Raw genomic sequence first — 24225 nt, 5'->3', positions numbered from 1 at the left:
TTTGTAATCAAACACGTGACTATCATAGCCAGTACATATTTTTTGTTGCTTTGCAGAAACACTGTAGCTTAACTGTGAATTCTGCAAATTCATAACGGATGGTGCAATGACAGGAAGTCTTGGACTCCACAATAAGCATTTTTTTGTTGTAAGAGACCATTACTCAATACTGCATCTGTTCTTGGCCGGAACTGTACAATCGCTCCACGAACACTGAAGGGAGAGACGTGCAGGAAAGAACACAACACATTTGTTAATGTTGGTCTTTGCATTGCATTATCTTGATAAGACGCACACAAGCCTGAGGTCGCGTCTTGCATCTGCGAAATCTATTTCCCCTGAAACCCATGCAGCGCGACCTGACATCTGTCATGCACACAGCACAACCACAGCTTCATTAGGGTTGCGTGGTTATAATTTGTAAAAAAGCACGAAAAACCCTGGTATAGTGAGCGCGAGGGTCTTCAGTGGCACCAAATGACTAAAATACTGAACGAATCGACACTGAACCTTCCTTCACTTTAATTCTGAAATGGATCACAGCATGCATGAGCAGATTATGCATGCAATTTTGCTTTACTTGTGACTGAAGAAAACAAAAATACAAGAAACGGTGTTCTACATTAATATGTAGGCCTTGTGAGACTAAATGCAGAGCCGTAATCATGTTGCTTCTTTATTTACAGTTGATGCACATAAATGATTCACGCTGTTTCATGGGGATGCGAGAGCCAATCCACCGCTGTTGTGCGATATTATGGTCATCAAACATTTTTCATGTGCCAGACTGTACATGCATCACTCCCACAGGAGAGCAGTTTATAGCCATAAAATCTCACCCGGAATGCAAGAAAACAAGCCCAAACTGTACCTGGCTTGCAATGAAACCTATACGAAGATACGTAATTTAAAGGAATAGTTCACCCAAAAATAGAAACGTTGTCAGCATTTATTCAACCTTGTGACATTCAAAACCTGTAAACACGCAAGAAGATATTTAGAGAAATGTTTTTATGGTTTTGTGTCCATATACAATGAAGGACCAATGGGGTCCAATGTTATCTAGTTACTAACATTCTTCAAAAAACTTCCTTTGTGTTCTGCAGAAGAAAGTCCTAAAGTTTTTTTTTCATAAAATAATTGTAATTTTGGGGTGAACTAAGACTTTAAGATCTATTTGAATCGGAGTACGTTTTGGTATTAAAGTCAAAAATAAGTGTGACTAGCAGAGCGGGACGAGGGCTGTGAGGGAACGGTGCAGTGATAACCAGCGTCAGCTGCGCGCTGCACTGGTCTCGCATCTCTCACGGAGGACCTCTGGAAGCATAAAAGGAGGAGCGACAACAGTGAAGGATGAGAGAGAAACAGACCTCGTGGCCTTCCCTCACTGCCCTCGTCCCACTCTGGTTGCCACAACAAGCATATACATCCATTTTCTCGCTTGGTCTGAGTGTGCATATAAGTTAACATGCTACCTAGGTAACTTTCTAGGTTTGGTAAACAATCTGCATTATAGATTCCGAAGCCGTGGCTTTTTGTGTATTACATATACTGCTGCAAAAATTAGGATACCTTCTCCAATCAGTTTTTCTGGTTTTAAATTGTACTATTTATAGGACGGCTAATTGTTTAGTAAAATTGACTGTTTATGTCACTCCTAAAGTTTGATTTTGACACAACTGAAACTTAGCAAACCAAAGTAAAGAGACATCTCGAATCATGTTTACTTATTGATTGGAAACATGCCATTTCATGACATATTACTACCCCTATTCAAGTAGATTGGACTGTGGACTTGCTATGGCGTAAAAAGCATGTCAACATGGCCGTCGGTGGCACGACTTCCGTAAAGGTACTTTGGTGCTATAGCCCCATTTCTTTGTCTGTTAGTGTTAGAATATGACAGGTTAATACATCTCAGCAAGACTTTTGTGTTTATGTTGCTTTATTTCCATTTAGTTGTTTTTTATTTTGTATGAACCGTAATATTTCAGATTTATAATTTCTCATTAACAAAGCATTATTGGATGACAGTATCCTCGCTTGGCAGAATCACTATGCTGTCACAAAGGTACACGCTTTCCATGTTGCTGTAAGGTTACAGGTCACTTGAGCGAAATCCGATAGGATCAAGTGTCTGAGTTTGTTCATTAATCATCCAAACTGCTGCAAACACGTGGCCCAACACCCTTTACGGTCACCTACCTGTCTGCTGATTTCCACAAGAAAAGTTTGCGCTTAAGGTAAATGTTGAAAAAGAACAGGCTATATTTGCTCGCCACCAACAACTTCATAAATATTTACACTATTAAAAAATTCTACAAAACAAAAAAGGCACAATGTACTCTATCAATATGAAAGTCACACTTGATATTTCGCTGCATAGCAAAGTTCAAGTTTGGCGAACTCTGACCTGCGAATTCACCTCCCGTGAGTGCGTGAGACCAATAGGAGATCAAAACGTAACAGCGTAACCTCTCGGTACAGAATGTAAAAGATAGAGGAATCGGTCCCGCCCATTTCGGCCGCACCGCCCAAACTATTTTCGCATGTGAACTCTGACCGCGACATACTACATTCTTCTATTTCAGGTGACCTGCAGGGCTGTTCAAATCCACATCTGGGCCCAAATCCTGCAGAGCGTATTTCCAACTAGGCTGTCTCTCGTTTTGAAGTAATCCTGCAGAGACCAGCTTGTGTTTTTGGTAAGGATTGAAGTAACATTTCCCAATTTTCTATAGCGGCGCTTTTACACGTGTGTATACAAGTGTATATGCTTGTTTGCGTCAGGTGTCGATGCACGGCGCAGATGCACGGGACGTGGTCCTCATCTGTCTGGGGGAGGCAGAATCTTTTCCCTCAGTCAACTGGAGACGGGAGGAGAGGATGTGTTTGTGGTGGGGGGGATGGGGGGGGCGTGCTCCAATCACCCACCAGCCATTGCTGGATATTTATTTGTCAGCACATCTATCCATACAAGCAATGAACCAATAGCTGAGGAGGAAGCGGCCTTTCTGTCACAGAGACAGTTGGCACAGCAGCAACATATTACAGCATTACACAACCCCCTCCCGGTCCCTTGGTCATTCGGTCCCTCCTTTGCCTCTTTCTGTTTTCTCTCTCTCTCTCTGGTTTTCCTGCGAGCTCTTTAAGCCATCAATGAAATCGCAACGAAACCCGCTGTTGACCGACCAGAGGAGCGTGAACAGCAGAACATCTGTTTACACGGTCTTATCAGATAACCCTTCACGTTCTCCATTCACGTCTGATTTTCTTTGCTTTATTGCGGCCAATCTGCCTTTCCCCTTTAGCGTGTTTATCTTTTCTGCTCTCTCTTTTTTCTTCTGGATCGAAGCCTAGCTGTTTTCCCCTCTCTTCTTCTGTACCCACTGGCTCCTCCCTCCGTAGCTCTCATGCTCCCTCACTCACGGACGGACACACTTGAGCACAAGCGCACATACATACGCACACACACACGCCCTCCTCCCCCATCGCTGCAGTGTCTCTTAACTGCCTCGGAGCTACAAGAGGGGAAATAGCACACCGACCATTATAAGAGCAGGCGAGAGCAATACAAACCTAAGGGTGCGTGTGAATGGGTGCATGTGGAGATCCGGCCAGATCCGAGGATGTCGGTGGTACAGGACTAAGGGGAAGGATTGCGCGCTCCCTCTTTGCCATTCAGGCGAATGTTTGTCTGCAGTGGCGCTGGTGAATGGACGCCAAACGGTGACACGGTAAGGGAGTCTTTTCTTTTCTAACCGTAACATTTTATTGGTGTCACATTACAGCTAAACACTCTGTCGGTGCCCTTGGGTTTGTTTTTGGCTCGGGAAGGTGAACGTGAGCACGGTTCAGCATCCCGACAAGCAGAATGGTTTTTCCTCGATCTCCGTGAGGTGATGCTTAGGGATGATGCTCTCTGGAGTCCTGGATTGGGTAGATGACTGTATGATTGAGGACGTCTTGCGTTTCTTGGCCACGTACATATGAGAATATCATTTGTTGTAGAGTACGTTGCTAGGTGAAGCATTTTCATGCCACGCTCCTCCGGTTTGTGAATACAGAAAGAGCTGAATGAGGCGCAGACCCCATGGAGACGCACGGCCGGGGCGGTGTAGCGAACGGCCCAAATTGTCGTTCTGCATTTGGCCGTACTCCTGTTGATCTACGTGAAACCACGACGGCGATCTTCATCGATCGACACGCGAGTGTGCGTGAGAGGCGTGCACGCATGGGATCGTGGTTCCCCCGTGGTCAGCCCCCACCCCATTCGAGTCATATGAAGTATTTTCGCTCCAACAAAAATTCCTGGGATTGTTGAAAGGGCAGCAGAGGGTGGTGACATTATGCATGTGTGCGTTGTGTGCGAGGAAACCTGGACGGGGAGGGGTGAGGTGGCCGGGGTGGGGGGACATATTGGTTGAGGGAGGGTGGAGGTTGATGCGGTACGAAGACGAAAGGAGGAGAGAAATTTGAAAGGAATTTGGTAAGAAGGTTGTTCAAGATCCGGACGCAACAAGGGAGAGGGTGTGCATCCATAGAAAATAAAAATATCAAATGACGACTTAAGCGATCTCTCTTAGATAGCTTGAAATGAATTGTTTTACTCACCCCGATGCCCTTTGAAAATATGTGGGAGTTTATTTAAAGAGAATCACGTTTAGAAATGTTAGGCAGAAGACCAACTCAGTCACTGTTCACTTTTAATGGATGTTGGGAAAGTGTTGACTATCGGAGTCAAATTGAATTATTGTCTTCTGTTCTGCGGTCATTTGAAAACATCATTAGTGTCAGTAATGACAGGATTTTCTTGGGGGGGGTGAACCGTCCCTTTAAATCACCTGCTTCCCAATTTTTTCTCAGATCACTTGAGAAATAGATCTCAGATGTGTAAATCTCTTGAGTTTTTGATGAAATCTTATACGTGTCAAACTGTGCTTGGGTTTGCAATGATAGTAAGCTGGACAAAAAGAAATCTGAGATTTCTATGTAAACTCAAATATCGAACAAATAAAATAAAATTAGGGTTCACAATACCGGTAGCGGCAATTATCGTGATAATCTAAACAACCAATACCAAAGGTGAGTTAATTCTACAAATACTATAACACTGTAGTTTGGTGTCGTAGTATTGTTTGATATCGTTATATCTTAAGGGCCACAATGGCTTACAAGCTAACACTTTGACTCCCCACTTTTCTATTTTGAGAGTAATTCATAGATTTTTTTTTTATTAAAGATAAATTTGACTGATAGCATCATTTATTCCTATTTAAACAAAAACGTTTAAATAAATATCAGAATAATATTGTTGTCGTATTTCTTTGGCAACAATAGACATGTCGTAAAATCTGATATTGTGACAGGCCTAAATCAAACTATTGTGATATTTTGAGGGTTCTTTGTGGAAAGCAGAAAAAATTAAAATGTATTGTTTACTATTTTGTTTACTCATATTGTTTTAGTTATTCAACACCGATTTGTATAGCTCATGTAGGCCAGCTGTATGTCAACAACTGTGTAATATGTGTCTATTTGAAGAAGTAAACTAAGTTTTTATTAAAAAATTGAAATCAACTACAACTAAGCTCTCTATCAGAAAAACACCAGACGTGGCACGATGCGACGCGACAAACGACAACAGAATGCATTAGAACCCATTAGAATTTGAAATGTTGTCGACACCGGATGCGGCGCTACGTGACAATCCCATTAGAACCCGATTTGCACCGGTGTCGTTTGATATAAACACGTTGTAAGTCTTCTGAGCTGTTAAAGAGAAACCATTGCACAATAAAAATGTTTCTCTAAGGATTTCTGCAGAAGACGTCAGGCCAGACGTTACGCTTTTGAAATAAACTGTACCTCTTTTAAACACGGTGCTCTTTGCTATTGCTCAACCGAGTACTTATACAGTAAAGATGCTTTGCTATTCAGAAAGACAGAAAAGCAGAATTCACAATAGTGCCAACACTCCCCCCACAACCCACAAACTGACCAAACTGCTGGATGGTTGTGCAACATCAGCTAAGTACCAGTTAATATTTGTACACCCTGTGCTGTCGTCTGATATGATGCCTGTTATGGGAGGTGTACTGGATTTTTTAATATTGGTTTTCATTTGTTCTTGTAAATGGTGCATGCATCAATATCAGGGATTCAAGTGTCAACTGTTACTAAAACAATTACCACAACAACAATATGAAAGCTTGGTGAATTATGGTTAAAAATAACTGTCACATGAGGGGCAATTGTAACCTGCAATAACATGACTTAGATTTAAGTAGAGAGTTTATGCGAGAGCGTGCCGTAAACAAAACCGTCAAAGCACTGAACTTTTGATTGTTATGCATTTAGGTCATGTTTTTAGACAGAAGAAAACCTGAGTCTGCCGATGTGATGGCAAAGCTTGTATATGCACAGATTTCATTTCAGTTCAGAATAGGGATGTAACAATATTATCATGTCATTGCAATAGCAAAATTGTCTCAATATTATCGTGGTCACATGACTGTATGAAACAATAGGTCTTCCGGGCCTAACATAGAGAATGTTCGAAAAAATCATAGATGTTACCTCTGGCAAGGTCCATCTGGTGCAATTATTTTATTTTATAACCCATCTTATACCATAACTCACCTCTAAGGAACAGTTATGATTAGAGGATAAAGAAAAGAGGATGTTTATGGCACTTTTCCAAGTCATCATTTGGTATTTAAAATATTGCTATAAACACAGTACTGTGTACTTTATGCCAAGGAATTATCGTACAGTAAGATTTTAATATTGTTACATCCCGAGTTCAGAATGAAGTTATCGTTATAATACTAAATAAAATAATTCTGAGAATATGCTAAACATTTCCGCATGTTGTTATGCGGAGACAAACATTTTATTCACAGTTCAACAATGATAGGAACATTCACGAGAGGAAATGCCAAAATATACAAAGTGAATACTTGAATGACTATGTTTTTGGCACAACACTAGTGGTTTGGCAAAACACCTCATCGGTGACCTTAAATGCACTAATATCCAGCTGTTCGTTTATGCTGTGGACAAATCACACCATTAAGGATACAGTAACTCAATACAACAATAATGAAGTTCTACTTGAGGGTTCTTGGGTATTTTGCACTGACTCGTACAATACAGTTTTTAAGGTTTATGCATCAATCACATCTCTTTAGATCACTTACAACAAAAAGGTTAATAGAAACCATCTACAAGAACCTTCAAACAGGGCTTCAGCGTTGACGCTTCTCGTTTACTTTGAATGGGTGACGTGATGCCTTGCTGCACTAAATCGTGGATCCGTCGGCATTGACTGACGTTGCTCTCGTCCAAAGTTGGAAACTTTTCAAGCGGTAACGTAGACTTTAGCCAATCAGAATGCCTTATGCAAATTATCTAGTGCATGTGCTGGCCAAAAGACCAGAGAACAATGTGATTGGCTGTTCTCACTGTGGCGATTGTGTGAGGGCCATGCTTCAGACACACCTTCCATCAAGCGTTGACGCCCCTTAAGGTCAGTCATTTTTGTGACTTTTCCAACTTCCTGTTATTTGTCGAATTTTAAGGGAAAGTGTACCCAAAAATGTTGAACATAAAATAAACGCTTGCAGGAATGTCTGTCACCATTCACTTGCGTTGTATGAAAAAAAAGTGTTATTAATGTGATAGTGATAGACAAATTCTGTCATTGACCTCTTGTCCTGTCCTGTATGAGGTACTTTCTTCTGTAGAGCACAAAAGAAGATTTTGAACAACGAACAATGACCCATTCACTTCTTTTGAATGGAGACACAACTAATGCAAGTCAATGGGTACTGCTGTTGTTCGGTTACAAACATTCTTCAAAATATCTTCTTTCGTGTTCTGCAGAAGAACACATTTGTTATTTAATGTTTTACACAAAATCATGCTACATGATGTGAAGAACATTCTATAAAATATCAGGAATGAGGAATGTCAAAGACTGAAATGATAGTGAAATTAATGATTGAAAATCATTATTCACACTTTTCTAGGGTCACAAACTATCCCTTTAAATAGAGTAAAACAAAATACATTGGCTTATCTGATCATCTTTTTGTGCATTTATATTATGTGTGTGTTTGTGTAAGATGATGTGTTACTTATAACTACATTACTCTTAAAAGACAAGGGTTATTCAATGGCATACATTTGGGTGGAGGCGGTCTGTTTGACTGAATAGCGGATACATGGAGTGTTTCGTATCAAACACTTTTACAAAGCATTTCATGTCTATCGCAAAATGCACTCGACCTGGAATTATATATAAAATGACATATCAGATATTCTAATATTTTTTTTTTAAAACATTTACATCAAGAAACTACGATATATGATGGATCATCAAAATCCTTCATGTGGCGAGCAGTAATTTTGTTTTAGCAACAGTTTGAACAGTTTAAGTGAAATCATATTGAAAAAATGCAGCATGTGTATTGTGCAAGACTTGACACAGATTTGCTGAAATTGGAGAACTGGGTGAAGTAAACTGTAAGGGCTTTTTCTCAGTGAGCACATGGAAAATCTGACACTCTGACAAGTTTGGGGTCGAGAGGTGACCGGGCCCTTGTTTTATAGAAACATGTGACAGAAGCCCTTTGTTGACCTGAAACAAATAATTAGTTATTATCAAGTTGCTAAATTTGTAAGAAATAGTCTGCAATTCAGAACAGTTAAATACAGATTAGTACAGGCAGATAGAACATATTATATTATTAAAGATTATACATTTACATAGTTTGACATTTGTGTCTAAATCGGCTTAACAGGTTTGATCACTATAGTGATTTGGCATTAAGCGCTGTTGTCGTGACATCAGCCGTGTGAAATTGATCTGACTTTTAACGCTGTCGTTTAGATCAAATTTCTCCTGTTGGGTCGACTCAGCATTAGTCTGTGTGTATGTAGTCACTCTTATCGAAAGAGTTTGAAGCACAGTGCAGTTTCACATATAATACAAAGGGGCAGAATGATGGATGAAGGAAGTAGATTTAAGATTTGACAACTGACATGACAGGTGTTAATTTGTCTGTGTTTTTTGTAAATAGTATAACCTTTGACTTTTTTCCTGTAATTGTATGTGCTGATAAAAGTGTTTATTTTTGTATGTTTTAATTTTTGTGAGGAAAGAGTCACATACAGGTTTTGAACCACATGAGGGTAAATAAATGATGACAGAATTGTTATGGGGTGAACTATCTATTTAGTATGATTTGTTGTCAATGTTTCAAAAAGTGACAAGTGGCGTTTCATGCTTCATACTTCATGATACGTTATTAATATTAATATATAAAAATAAAATTATATTTATATATATATGGCTTAATACAGTATATGTGACCCTGGACAACAAAACAAGTCTTATGTTTCAATTTTTCAAAATTGAGATTTTTGAAGAAATAAGCTTTCCTTTGAGATATGGTTTGTTAGGAGATATAGATTTAACTGAGATATAACTATTTAAAACTCTGGAATTTGAGGGTGCAAAAAGAAATTATTCTATATTTGTCCAAATGAAGTCCTTAGCATAGCATATTGCTAAAATAAATAAAGTTTTGGTATATTTATGGTACAAAATGTATGAAATATTTTCATGGAACATGATCTTTTCTTAATATCCTAATTATTTTTGGCATAAAAGAAATATTGACAATTTTGACCCATACAATGTTTTGCCCCATATAATCCCTTGCTATTTAAGGTTGGTTTTGTGATCCAGGGATACATATATAAAATACATAAAACATTTAGTAATAAAATATATTTAAATTCATTTAAGTTTAAGATACACTGCAATGGTTTTAAGTAAAATAAAATATTAAATGTGAAATTAAAATATTTATTTATGTATATTACTTATAAATCCAGTGCATGGAGGGCGCATAGTCTGAAAAGTCTGAGAATGCATTGACAATTTAAGAAATCTAGCTAAACCATCAAAGATTTAACACTTTAAGAATGTTAAAAAATTGAATAAAAAGTTAAGACGTTTAAAATTCTGCACTCTTTACCGATCACTGCTCAAATAAGCATGACAGTGACTCTTGTAACTTATTGCAATCAAACTGATGTGATTTATAAGTCTATGGATATTATTAAGTATAAACCCGTATTATTTAGTAAAACATGTGTAATCGGCAGATTCATTTAGTTAAAATCAAGAATTTAAATACCCAGATATCCACACACTTGTTTCAAAATAGTGCACCCACTAAAGGTGTTAAAGGTGAATGAGTTGAATGAGTTGAATGAGGCATTGGATCCAGTCATTCATCAAGCATCGGTGCTTGTGACGTTTGGTTCTCTGTCAGAAATGGCGCTTGGCAGAAAGGGGAAGGGACGACCTGTTATCTAGGTCAGCAGGTACGGCAGAGTGACCCAGAAGTGTGCATCTATCCACCAGGGATGTGGATTATCTGAAAAAATAACCCATCATAATGGGTTCATCGCATAATCACGTAATGCATTGTAATGACATGTTTGGTTATAAAAATCCAGCATATCAAATAGCTCATTTTGATTCAGCCCAGGATATCACATTTGAGTAATCACATTTTCTGCCTACATGGACCGCGTCCAACTTCAATGATGATATGAAGCAGATTTAGGTGTATCAGACGGAGTTTGATGAACAGAGAGGGGTATTTCATACAGATTACACAGTTGGGGATTATGGCATTTTTTCAAACATGATTTGAAGTGAAGTTTTGCTAAAACACCAATTATTACAACTCTCAATAAGAACGAAATGTCAAAGCAGATCTTTTTAATACTGTCATTTCTTTTAAACATTATATGAGTTTTTGAATACACGTTTGCACAACAATATGATTGCAGAGAGATTAAATTGAGACTTTGAGGCAGATTTGATCATTAAATCATTACTGCGATGTCCATTAAATCTCCCATCTATAAAAAAAGCAACGTCTGACCAATATACTGTAGTTTGCTAGGAGAAGCGTTCACCGGTATGTGTGTGTGTGTGGGGGAGAACAGGCACAGATAAAGTCAGAGGTTCTCTTTCAGTTCTCATTACCCACAGAAAATCATTGTATGCTGCTGCACGACCGTAACACTGGTCATATGACTAAAGGGAGGTGGTGGGGTGCCTCAGTCATATGACCGCTATTATGGCCATGCAGAAGAATACAAAGATGCTCCACAGACAAGAATGCATAGAAGTCGGTTGTGTCTGACTTTACTAACATTGTCAAATAGAGAACTAAATTATTTTGACAGCTATTAAAAATTAGCTGCTTGTTAGGGTCTTGCTTCATGTAACTTTAGGCACTAGGCTTGGTTGAATGCAAAGTAAGTTTAGCTGCAACAACATAAGTTGAACGTTATGTAGCCTAAACTTAGAGCCCATCCATACGGAGACATGCTTATACGTAAAGATTTTGTATCGTATTGGCGTTTTATCCACATGGATCCTGCGTTTTGGGAGCCTGAAACCGCAATTTATTGAAACCGGGTGACAGAGTGGATCATTCTGAAAACGCCACCCATGCGCTTTCGTGTGTACAGGCGATCCGTATATTTTTTAAAACGATGATGTCATCACCCCGTCGCGCAAAGTTTATACGCATGCTCCAAATCTTGTTTTTAGTGTATCTCTGTGGCAGAATAATAGCGCCACAAACTGATTTGGCGTTTATACTACATTGTTTTGAAGCGGTTTAGCGGTTTATAACATTTCTTGAGACGATGCTCTGAAAAGGTAAAAACATTATCTGATAGGGAAAGCTCTGGCTTCGAGTGGATGTGGCCTTAACTTCTGGTGCATCTCCGCAAAGAATCAATGACTGTTGAGTAGTTTTGAATTCATTTAAACAATTAATAGACAATCAAATATTAATATTAATAATATTAATATAAACAAAATATAAAATAAATTAATTTAATATTATATATCAAAAGACGGACCAGTTAACTTCGGGCCTTAACAACCGGCATTACGTCTGAGACTGAATCTAGGAAATATGTGACTGAAGTGAAATTGCAACTTCTGGCTCACAGAGACTTAAAGGGATAGTCCTCCAAAGAAAAATTCAGTCGTCATTTATTCATCCCCTTGTCATTTCAAATCTTTTTGAGTTTCTTTCTTCTGCAGAACTCAAAATAAGATATTTGGAAGAATGGTTGGTCGGTTACCAAATTTCTTCAAAATGCCTTCTCTTGTTTTTAAGGAAGAAAGAAAATCATAAAGGTTTGAAATGACATGATGGGTGAGCAATTTTAAATTTTGAGCGTACTGTCCCTTTAAGTGTACAGTGTCACTGTAACTATAATATTATCTGTTAATTTCCAAAGAAACAGACGTGACAAACGTGTCAATTATTTTCTGTGGTGACTGCCTTTCGTGTCTGACTAGCTCTCACAATCAAGCTTTCTACCGGCCAGTTTTCTGCTAAAACTCCCCCTGACTGTCTGTGTTTACAGTGAGTAGTGAAATCGCACCCCAGCTAAGTGCAGCAGCTAGCCTAGCGCAGAGATAAACCTCCCCCCCTTCCTCCAGAAACCTGCTGTGACCTGAAACAACTCATATCTTATCAAAGCCTGAATTTAAACATTACACACAACCACAGCAGCGCTCGCAGACAGATTAGCAACATGTCGCTGTTGAGCCTGATCAGACTTCTTTTGTATTCCTTTATTTGACAGTGACTTCATTTAAAGAGACAGTTCATCAGAAAAAAAGGTTATTTTTTCTGCAGAAGATAAAAGATGTTTTAAAGAACGCTGGTAACTAAACAACATTGACCTGCACTGACTTTCATTGTATCGACACAAAAACAGATACATTTCTCAAAATATATTTTTACACACACATATATATACATTAATGTGACACACCGTGGACCCACTTCAGTCCTGTTCCTTTTCATAAAGGGTTCATTAGTGACACAGCTCTCACATGTATGCAAAAACATTCACAGTACACAGACATGCATTGTCTAGGCGAGCAGCCCATGTGACTGAAAACTCCACATTTAATAGGGGGCAGGCCATGCCCCTACCTCTCATGGGACTCTTTATGACCAAAACAGTAGTACTATACAGTTGCCCACCATCAACAGCGGCTCCAGCCAACTCAAAAGTCCTCTGTTTTTGGCCCCATCTGACTGAAACACTGCCACTCATTGTTTCCCAGCATGTTTGGACTGTGGTAAAACAAAGCAGTGTCTTTTGAGCAGAACATCCAGGGTCGGATTTGGGTCATGAACGTACAACGCCTTGGACAAATGTGATTGTTTGAAGCTCATCATGTGACGCCCCTAACGCTCATTTTTTAATGGATTCAATTATACAGATGCTATTCCGGCGTATGAAATTTAGTGCCATATCGTGGTGAGGTTGCGATACCTCACTCCACCGCTTACCCCTCTCTTTTGAAACACTACGGTGGCTGACACAGAACAAAGATGCCATTACGTTTTCACTTCTATGCCGAAGGAGGCCAAGATCCTCCCAAAAATGACACACTGGACCTTTAAAAACATTTTTGGATGAAAATACCAACATGACTAAGAGTTTTGCACAGAATAGTTTAATATAGACAAATGATGTTGTGGCTTTCATTGGTTTACTGAGACCCTATGGATTCAGACTCAGACTTATAGATGTTAGGAATTCATCACAATGTAAAATGACTTCCTGATAAGCTGACAATGTGTCTCCTCATCCATTCTCATGAAGCTGTGTCCCAGTTCTTTCTCACCTCATCGCTCTTGGCAGTCTTCATAATTAAAATCTTTTAACCGCTATTACTTACAGTAAAGGGCCTCAACTTCTCATCTATCTCTCTGTCATCTCATAAGCTTCCCTTATCGCCTTTCTATAGGTCTTAGGAAAGTAAACAGAAGCATGTTGTACAAAGTGCATGAAGGAATTTTTAATAGGTTGTACAGGTGACGCTTTTTGGGTCACGTCAGCTGTTTCGCTTATTGTAAGTGATTGAACGGTTTATCTCTAAATTTGCAACCTACATCTTACTTCCGTCTGACGAAGACAAGGTCCTGTGTAACACCAATGAGTCAGAGCCCCAGAAAGAGAATGCTGATAACTCTCTGTTTTGAAACATCGGGTTAGCCATTCTTGTTTCATTCTGTCCGAAATCTTTTCTATCGTCAAATGTCAGAACCGGAGGGCCAAACCTGTCATAATAATATACTTACTTTTGATTCACGTCCAGCGCTGTTGCTTTTTGCTGGCTGAGCTTGTTTTTGACAGTTCAAAAACATTGCCTTAGTCACAATCTCTCTCTCAAATCTCAGACTTCTCAGTTCTCCGAAAAAAACCCATAGGTACGTTATATCTCACTTCCATCTTAAGGTTTCGGTTTTTGTCATTTTGGTATTGGATGCTGTTGGTTTTACTTGTCATCCTTTTTTGGTCATACGTGGTTCTAGTTGAAATCCAACCCCACGACTTTGAAAACATTGATTATTATGTGTCAAAGCTGACTTGCATCTAAATTACAGTTAAAGTCCCCAGAACCAGCGATGAGCTTCCAGGAATAATGTGTTTAAACCGTTTACAGGAAGTTAGGTTTTTGCTCGCTAAGTGCAAAAAATGATGTGGCCTGGAAACCTAATGAAGACCTTCATTTTTAATTGCATCATAATACAAAGTAAAAGTAGAAATTGTGGGAACACTTGATTTTGATTTAAATCAAACCATGTACTAAAGAAAAACATCTGTCACAATTCTTTCCTTAAAGAGTAAATATTTTGTGATTTTAAGGTCCCACACTGCAAAAATGACTTTCTAACTTAGTATTTATGTCTTGTTTTCCAGTGTAAATGGCTAAAATTCTTGAATCAAGATGCATCTTCTTGGTGACCAAAATGACCTAAGTAAAGTAAGTCTTGTATTTAGAAAAAAAATATGAAATTTCAGTGAATTTGTGCTTAACACATGCAAAAACATCTGCGTAACATCTGGGTAATAAAAATAATCTTGAATTTAGTGACTAAGAAAAAGGCCAACCTTAATTCAAGATTATTTTTCTTACCCCATTGGCAGATGTTTTTGCTTTTTTAAATCACAAATTCACAGAAATTTCATATTTTGTCTTAAAACAAGGCAGGTCATTTTGCTCATCAAGAAAATGCATTCAAGCTATTTTTAAAGATTTGTACTGGAATAAAAGACAAAAATACTAAGTAAGAAACTTTTTGCAGTGTACTTTGGTTTATAGAGAGTCCAACAACAAATTTACGTACATACAAGGTGTACAAACACTTTTTCTAATAATAGGCTGTTATTATTACCTTACTTCTTGACTGACTCTCAAATGATTCGTTCGGTGATTCTTCTGTCTAATCCCCTACTTTCTATCAGCGTACTCTGATCTGATTGGTCATATGGTCTAGTTTGTTGTGATTGGTCTACCGCGTACAGCGTCGCAAATGGATCATAGGCGTACATTACACAGAGTGACGCTAATCTGACACGGAACTGAAATTAGAACGACCGACGACTTGTTTGTGTGATTCAGAGTCGACTCCTTTTTTCCCAAACCAAAAACTTTGTCATTCGTTCACTTTCAGCTTTACTGCTTGTCAGACTGCTTAGATTCACATTTCATACACAGCAACATTACACACTATATGAAATGTATTTTTAACAACATTGTAATAGTCTTTAACTGTAAAAAACCCAGTGCAAAGCTTACCATTGGACGTTTATCTATCTATTGTTGTATCGCCCGACCTTTTTATAGTTCTGGTACATTTCTGAGGTCCTAATTATTGTGATATTTATATTAATGTAGCATCAGTGTTTTAGTTTATATATATATATATATCGGTATATTACAAATAAACACAAACTGTACAAATTTTCACAAATTGTACAAATTATTTTCCAATTGTCACTGTTAGAAAATTCTAGATATGATGGGAGCGCAGGGAATGTGGGATGAAGCGATGATGGGTGACTAAGTCTGGAACTTGGGTCGTGTGGACAGTATTAGTCATAAAAGACAAAAACTATCAAATGTACACTTCTGACGTTTTGGACGACTCATTTTTATATCCTGTTATGTTTAACTGTTGTTCTGAGTTCTGACGCCAGTACCTCATTATTTCTAAGTACGAGTAATAATACCGGAATGTATAAATGTGCGAAAATATTTTTGTTTTTTGTGATTACTGTTGATGGTAAAAAAATGAATGTGATTTTCCTATTCAGCATGTTAAACCTCATAAAGAAACAGAACAACTTTTCATTGTGTTATTTTTCATTATTTGTGGCTTCATCACTGTAAAAAAAGTGCTCTACCACAGAAGAACCAGAAAGAACCTCTTTCATGCATTTTTATGATCTAAAGAACCTTTTCTCACCACAAAGAACACAAAGGTTTTTCGGTTGTTAAAGGTTCTTATTGGAACCTTCCTATAAGATGACAAGTCATTCTGGGTGTGTGTGTTATTATTTGGGACATTAGGGTTAAGTGTACTCTCTGAGCTCGGTATTCATATTGTGACATCTGTTTGTTCATAGTGAGGTCTCTTTGACGTGGACGCTATTGTTTTCAGTGCTTCTCTGCAAGACTATAAAGTTTCTGCTAGTTTTCCATAAAAATGTAAAGAGAATAAGGTTGTTGAACTGCTTTAAATTTCTTGAATGAGTCAGTGGTTTTAGTTTCTATGGCTGCATTAGAAAGAAGTCTTGCTTAACATGGGCCTTCCAGCGAACTGACGCATGCTATTAAAATAGAAACTTCCTTGCAATCAGATTTTGAAATGATTTTTTAAATAATTTGTTTAACTGTTACGCTGCATGATCTGTAACATATAAAAAATGGGTTGCAGTTAATTTACAGTACATGAACTTATAGTGTACTTACCTTAAGAAAGTACGGGTAACTACGTGGGAGAAGGTTAGGTCTTTGGGTAGGTTCAGGTTTAGTACCTAGTTATTACCAAATTATAATATTTACTATAATAACTACACAGTATGTACATGGGAAACGGGACTGTAAAATAAAGTGTTGCCTTAAAATGTTTCAGTGTTTTTGTGTCCATGCAATGGAAGTCAATCGCGGCCAGTTTTGTTTGGTTACCAACATTCTTCAAAATATCTTCTTTTGTGTTCCCCTGAAGAAATTCAGGTTTTGAATGACATGAGGGTCAGTAAGTGAAAAAAGCGTTTTCATTTTTGGGTTCATTTTGCATCAAGGACAGAATATTTCCATATAGACTATGGAGTCTCCATTTAATCTTCGCTGTCTAGCACAAACAACTGAGATGTTAAAAACATCGTCTTTACGATTTCCTCTTTCTAGGCAATACAGTTTCTTCAAACTCTCTATCTGGCCTCCTATGACTGCCAAGGAGACTCTAGGCGTTGATCGCTGGAATTCACCAGAACAAATAAATGTCTTATTTGAGTCATGCGTGTTCCATCAAGCTCTCTGACGTCACAATGTGACTCTGAGGACTGCGGCTTGAGCCAAATTGAAGCCCTGCATCTTCAATCCAAAGATGAGGAAATAAAGCAACAAACGATTAAAGGAGTGGTTCACCATCAATATTCTGTCTTAATTTACACGCCCTCAAACCTGTTTGACTTTCGTTCATGTGCAGAACACAAAAGAAGTTATTTTGAAAAATGTCGGTAACAGAAAAGCTCACATTCAATTCTATTGGAACCAATGCAAGTTAATCGGGTTCTGTTAACAACATTCTTCAAAATATCTTCTTTTGATTTTTTTGCTGAAGAAATTCATATAGGTTTGAAATGACAAGAGAATTTTAATTTGAAGGTGAACAACTCCTTTAAAAGTACAGTGAGGTATTTTCCCGGTCGGCTTATGAAACCAATTGTTACAGTGGTTTGGACGAATCGCAATTTCCCCTGTGATACCCATGTCATGAAACAATAACTGTTCTTGTGATCAGGATTGTAGCCAAGTGCCATTTAAAAGAAATGGTGTCTGATTCTAACATTATACAGTGAGTTGAAGGATTGTTCGGTGTTGTCTGTGTGATCAGAGGCCATGTCTGTCCTGTATGTGCCCACTGACACAGTGACCCTGGACTCCTCCCCTACGTCCACTGGAGCTTTAAAGGTTCAGACACATGATTTAAAGGGATAGGTCACCAAAAATGACTATCACCCTCTGGTTGTTCCAAATCTGTATACATTTTTTGGTCTGCGGAACTCAGAGGAAGATATTTGGAAGAATGTCAGTTCCCAAACAAATCTCATCCCCAATTTACTTCCATATAGGGAAATGCATAGTAGTCAATAGGGGATGAGATCTGTTTGATTACTGACATTCTTCTTGTGTTTAGCAAAACAAAGAAATGTATACATGTTTGGAACAATCTGAGGGTGAGTAAATGATGACAGAATTTTCACTTTTGGGTGAACTGTCCCTTTAAGATCTTGTTTAGTGCATAGTGAATAAATAACTTTAAAAGTGAGACGTGCTGTGCTGCGCACCAAAAATGCTTTCAAATTAATACTGGTGCAGTGAAATATAAAAGAACACACACAACAACAGTTAAAGGAACCAAAATCAGGAAATGCGAAGATGTGACCCTAAAAATAACGGGATTTGAAAACATACAGCGTTGGTTTGTTTGATCTTCATTTGTGCGTAACAAACATATAGTTTTGACTCTGTTTTGACTCCTTTAAACATTGTATGTATATATATATATATATATATACAATGTTTAAAGGAAATAGATATTAGTAAAATAAGAGTAAAATGCAAGTATGATGTTAAGCAGGCTTGACGTATAAAAATCACTAAACTAGTAGTTTACTTAGAGTACACTTTAATAATGTAAAGTTTAAAACTGTTTCATTTAAAGTATACTTTAAAGTACATTTTCAGCTGTGGAAAAAGCTGGACATTTTCTACCGCTTATCCGAACTACCTCGGGTCACGGGGAGCCTGCGCCTATCTCAGGAGTCATCGGGCATCAAGGCAGGATACACCCTGGATGGAGTGCCAACCCATCGCAGGGCCTTTTTCAAATTATTTTCAATAATTAAGATAATTAAATTAAGACCATTTCAAAGTTTTTCTCAGTATACTATTCATAGGTATGTGTTTAGGTATCTATGAACAACAATATTTCCAGCTTTTTTTGCAGAAAGTGAAGAAACAGGTCGAAATAACAGAAATGATACAAAGAATACAACGTCATATTAGCTTTTAAGCAATACAAAATATTTGTACATGTATTTAGGAAAAGGTAATAAATGTGATAACCTTAATTTTATCAATGTTTTCATGTGTCTTGTCATATGTCACTCCTGTGCTGGATTTTGTTGAAATTCAACAGACACTGGACTGGCATGACCACAATACATCTAGAATTGCTAATTAAATAAACAATTGATAAGTTTTATAATTTTCCATGGCTGCATATACTAAAAAGTAGACAAATTTTGTCCAGTTTTGAAATAGTGCACTAACAAGTATACTACATTATTGATTAAATATCATAGTGCATTGATAACTTATTACATAAAGGATGCTTACAAATATGTGAAATGAACTTAAGCATACTTGATGAATTGAACTTAAAGTATACTTGTTTTTTAAGGGCAGGAATGTTTTTTCTATTTTGATTCTGTCTAAAAAATATAAACATGCCCTAGAAAAGTGTCTCCAACAGGTTTAGGAAATAATAAAACACAGCAATCATTTGTTGATACAGCTACCACAGGGTTCATTTAGCAAAGTGAACTGGCGTAAAGTCATGCTTTCAAAAGCAATTGCTACTTGTAACGTTTGACCACATCGAATGAAATCGCAGCACTTGTTTGCCCCTCAGGAATGTTTATCCAGTGTGCCCACTGGTGAATCCCAGGATTCACGGTTTACATTACTGTGGCTCCCTGTAGCACGATGCTTCATTAATTGAAGAGAGAGATTAGATGTGCTGAGATTTATGAGCCTGTTTCTTTGAGCCTGGATACAGTATAGTGTCTGGATAATGGCTCTCAAATTATTCTGCACTGTAATCAATTAGTGTCTGTATCTGGGGGATGACTCATGGGGGGGGGGATACACTTGCGTGATATAAAGAAATAAATCCTCCCTCAATAGTGTGCCAGAACATTAAATCGTGGGTGTTAGGGGTGAGGACAGAGACTAATATCATGACCTCATGCATAGATTTTACTCTGGATAGGAAAACATAATGATGATGATGGTTTGTGAACAAATGTTTATATTTTGGCATTCATGGGTAAATCTTTCACATTTCACTAATTTCATTACCGTAGTCTGTAATGAAAAAAACATCCTCTGTCATTACCGCAATTGCAAACAGGTTGTAATACTAAAATAATAATTGTTCGTTTCTGTGTCACAATGCAGAAAATAACAATAGTGTAAAATGCTGAATTGTCTTGCAAAATGTGACTTCCAGTGTCATACAACAAGGTTTGACATCATTGTTGTCATAACTAATGCTACTCATGTATACAGTGACCCACATTGATAATAATTTATTATTTTGATCCAAGTTTGACGTTCGTGTATGTGACCTAAATGAGGTGGGACACGATCGCATCCCAGAGAGTTACTGGCAGGCAGCCTCACATAACACAAGCATTCATCAATAAGACAGAGATGCCATTGCGTGTTGTATAACAATCTATTTATTACACAAAGCTGGTTTTGTTCTGGGGAATGCGGTGTAGTGGACAGGGCCGCATGGGTGATGTGACCTTCATGTTTCTTAAAATGGAGTCTTCTATCGGGTTCATATGTCATTCAAGTATGAGTTGCGGCTTCACTTTCATTAGTTTTCTGTCATATGTATATCCAAAGTGTATTGTCTTACATATACTAAAAGTCTTTGATATATTTATATCCGTATTTCTACTCGGGCACTTTCCAAAAATAGTGCACATAAACAAGTTTTCACTTCAATGAATTTAAAATCAATTAATATCAGAGTATGTAATTTTGTAGATGTTTGTAATAACTAGCCTACTATAAATATGACGAATGTAATAATTTTATTTAATAATAATTTTTATTAATTTGATAAACTAAATTTTTCCGATACATAATTTGAGATAACAATTAATGTAACATGTCTAATAGTTCCAATACTAAAAGGGGAATTTGGGTCTCTTTTATAAAAAAAATGTTTGTCAGCAAAATTAAAGACATCCTCCAGCATCCATCAGATCATTTATGTCCTGCAGTCTCAGCAGAGTTAGTTTGCAAGCGCGACATGAAAACCGCCCCCGGCCCTCATTAAACGACATTCATGCATTCATGCCAGAGTTGGACAGTCTTTAAATATTTCAACTATCAAATACATTTGCACGTATTTGTGTTGTATCTGGACATATCGTACTTCACTTCTATAAAGCATATATCATACTTTTAACTACACTACATTTCAAAAATCCCTTTCGGTTAATTTACCCATAATGGTGCTGTGTGTAATATTTAGAAGGCTTTACTGTAAGAAATAAAATATAATACACTTATGTCTTCAGAGGTTTATAAAGACTTTACATAATGAAAAAATTATGTTTTTATTGCATTAGAATGAGCTATTTCTATCTACATACACCACAGGTCCCCTTGCAGGGAATTCACCATGTTGATTCTACAGTATCCCTAAAGGGACAAACTGCTCTACAGACATGTTTCGTAAATATGTTATCTTATTCGCGCAAGAGAAATCGTGAAGACATCTTTGTCCTGTGTCAGCCACCGTTGTGTTTCAAAAGATAGGGGTGTAGTAAGCCGTTGATTGCAATTCGCAATCTCACCACTAGTTGCTGCTAATATTTACTTTAATATTTATATTAAAAATCACTTTTTTATTTCTTGTACTTGGGTATCTTTACTCAAAAAAATTACTTGAGGAAACATAATATACTTATTAAATGTGAAAAAAATACACAGTCAACTAAATATACTGATTTAGTTTTTTACCTTTTTATGCACACTTAAGTGCAAAAGCGTACACTGGTAACACCCCAGTGACAGATTTTAAAACACTTTTTCTGAGAGTGAATTAATGAAGTGTAGTGATATGCTTTGAAAAGCTTCATGATTTATAATAAACTTTATAATGTAGAAAGTTTTTCTAATGAAAAATCACTGATAAATTACAGAAACTTGAAAAATGCACTTGAATAAAGTAAAAATACGTCACTATTATCCACCACTGCTTGCTTTCGGTCACAGTAGCTTACTTAAATAAAACTCCATTCCATTCCATTCCATTTTCTACCGCTTATCCGAACTACCTTGGGTCACGGGGGAGCCTGTGCCTATCTCAGGAGTCATCGGGCATCAAGGCAGGATACACCCTGGATGGAGTGCCAACCCATCGCAGTAAATAAAACTCAAAATTTTAATTTAAAATTAAAGTGAAGAATATCCAATAGTATTATCAAATGGACGATGAATGTTTTCAACCAGGTTTCCCAAACACTGATAGTCCCGCCCCATAACTCACCCCCTTGAATTCAATTGGCAAATGGCTTAAATGTAGTATATATTCTTTACTATATATTCTTTATTGTAATACTGTATATGTAAGGTATAATCCACGGCTAGCTGTGCAAGCACACGATGCAAAGTAGATCTAGCCGTGGATTATCCCTCTAATACCATGGTCATTTGCCAAGTTAAAGTTGTTACTGTGTCATTTTTGATCAGACAGGTTGAAGTGACAGTTGTCTTCATCTATTTTAATTATTGATCAAACTGACTGGAATTAAATTGTTTTAATGCACACCTTCCAGCCAAGCAGTATCCAGTATTTAAACATACCATGGTATAAACGATATAGTTTGGTTCCAAAATGAGATAACTCTGTTTTAAATTTCATGTTTTTTATTATGTTATCTTGTTTTATTTTGTTAGTTGGCTGTATTTTTTCAGTTATTATGGCTTAATTCAAAACAACCCAACTGCAGTTTGATTGATTATTATTGGAATGCACAATAAAAAACATGATTTTATCTTGTGAGTTATCTCGTTTTGAAACCAAACCAAACAAACGACACTGGTGCACATTAATCCCCCAAAAAAGATTTGTTTTCAGTGTAATGTAATGACACACGATTTTCATTTTACTCAAAAACATGTATAATTACAGTAGCAAAAATGGTTAGCGAACCACTTTATAGGTTAATATGTTGTTGTGCACCACCTGCGAGCACAATACTCAACAAAAGTCATATTTATTACCCTGTTATTAACCAGTGGTGTCACACTGAGACTCCCTCCCAGCATTATTGAAAAATCCTTATAATTAAGGGATTATTGTGGGATGCATTAAAAACCGGAAGTACTGTATGTGGAGGGCTGACAGCAGCTGTTGTCCAGGAAGAAAAGACGTGTCTGATCTAACCATTAAACACTTCCATTCTTTCACACATAAAAAAAAGAATTGCTCAAAAAGTGATCTATATGACTTGTGTGCAATATTGTAAGCATTTTGAAGTCATACTAATAGTCTTTGGCCCCATAGACTTTATAAAACAGGTGCGCACATGCATCTTTGAAGTCTGACTGAAACCTGTGACATCATTGATTGTCAGATATGCCACATCAGAACGTCCCAGAAGGGTCGTGTTGGGTGTACGGTGAGCTATAGATCAGTTTGGTGCATTCAGCATTTCTCGACATTTCCAACTGTCATCCAACAGCTTTGACTGCCATAAAAAGTTGGAGAATAATCAACATTCATAAATATACTGCAATAACTTGATTTGCTCCAGAGTAATTATCTAAAATGGTATTAACACTAAAAGCATCACAGTTGACTGATGTTATGCTGAAGTGCAAAATCTGAGCTCGCGCATGCGTTGAATATTTTTGGACTTATGCGGAAACAGTACTCTGCTTTACTAGAACATGCTGAGCTAGTTATTATTGCTGTACTGTTCTTTCTATTGTGATATTTTCCTCTGCTGGAGCATAAAACAGGCAAAATCTTGCTTTAAAAGTCATGTGCATGAAATTAAGAGGAACCTAGTGGTAAAGTTGAGAATTGCAACCAACGGATCCCTCCACCCCCTGCCTTATTTGTCGAAGAAGATAAAGTATTTACAAAAGGCGCTCTGTAGAGCAATTTGTCCGTTTAGGGTTAGAAACATCATGAATTCCATGTAAGGAGACCCGCGGTGTATGCAGATAGAAATAAAAACATAATATAAGGTTTTTATACA

The 24225-nt window shown here is 37.4% G+C and overlaps 1 protein-coding gene across 1 annotated transcript in view; it reads left to right on the top strand.

Annotated features, from left to right (window-relative positions):
- The first annotated feature begins 2052 nt into the window (after window positions 1–2052).
- The window catches only part of gnaz (guanine nucleotide binding protein (G protein), alpha z polypeptide), a 38229-nt gene continuing 16056 nt past the window's right edge, over window positions 2053–24225 (top strand). Inside the window, exon 1 of the mRNA XM_056736353.1 lies at window positions 2053–3737. The gene's annotated coding sequence lies outside the window, so the exon portion shown is untranslated. The remainder of the gene's footprint in view (window positions 3738–24225) is intronic.

This window comes from Triplophysa dalaica, chromosome 22, assembly GCF_015846415.1.
Source record: "Triplophysa dalaica isolate WHDGS20190420 chromosome 22, ASM1584641v1, whole genome shotgun sequence".
NCBI lineage: Eukaryota > Metazoa > Chordata > Actinopteri > Cypriniformes > Nemacheilidae > Triplophysa > Triplophysa dalaica.
This window is presented reverse-complemented; position numbering and strand designations above follow the sequence as displayed.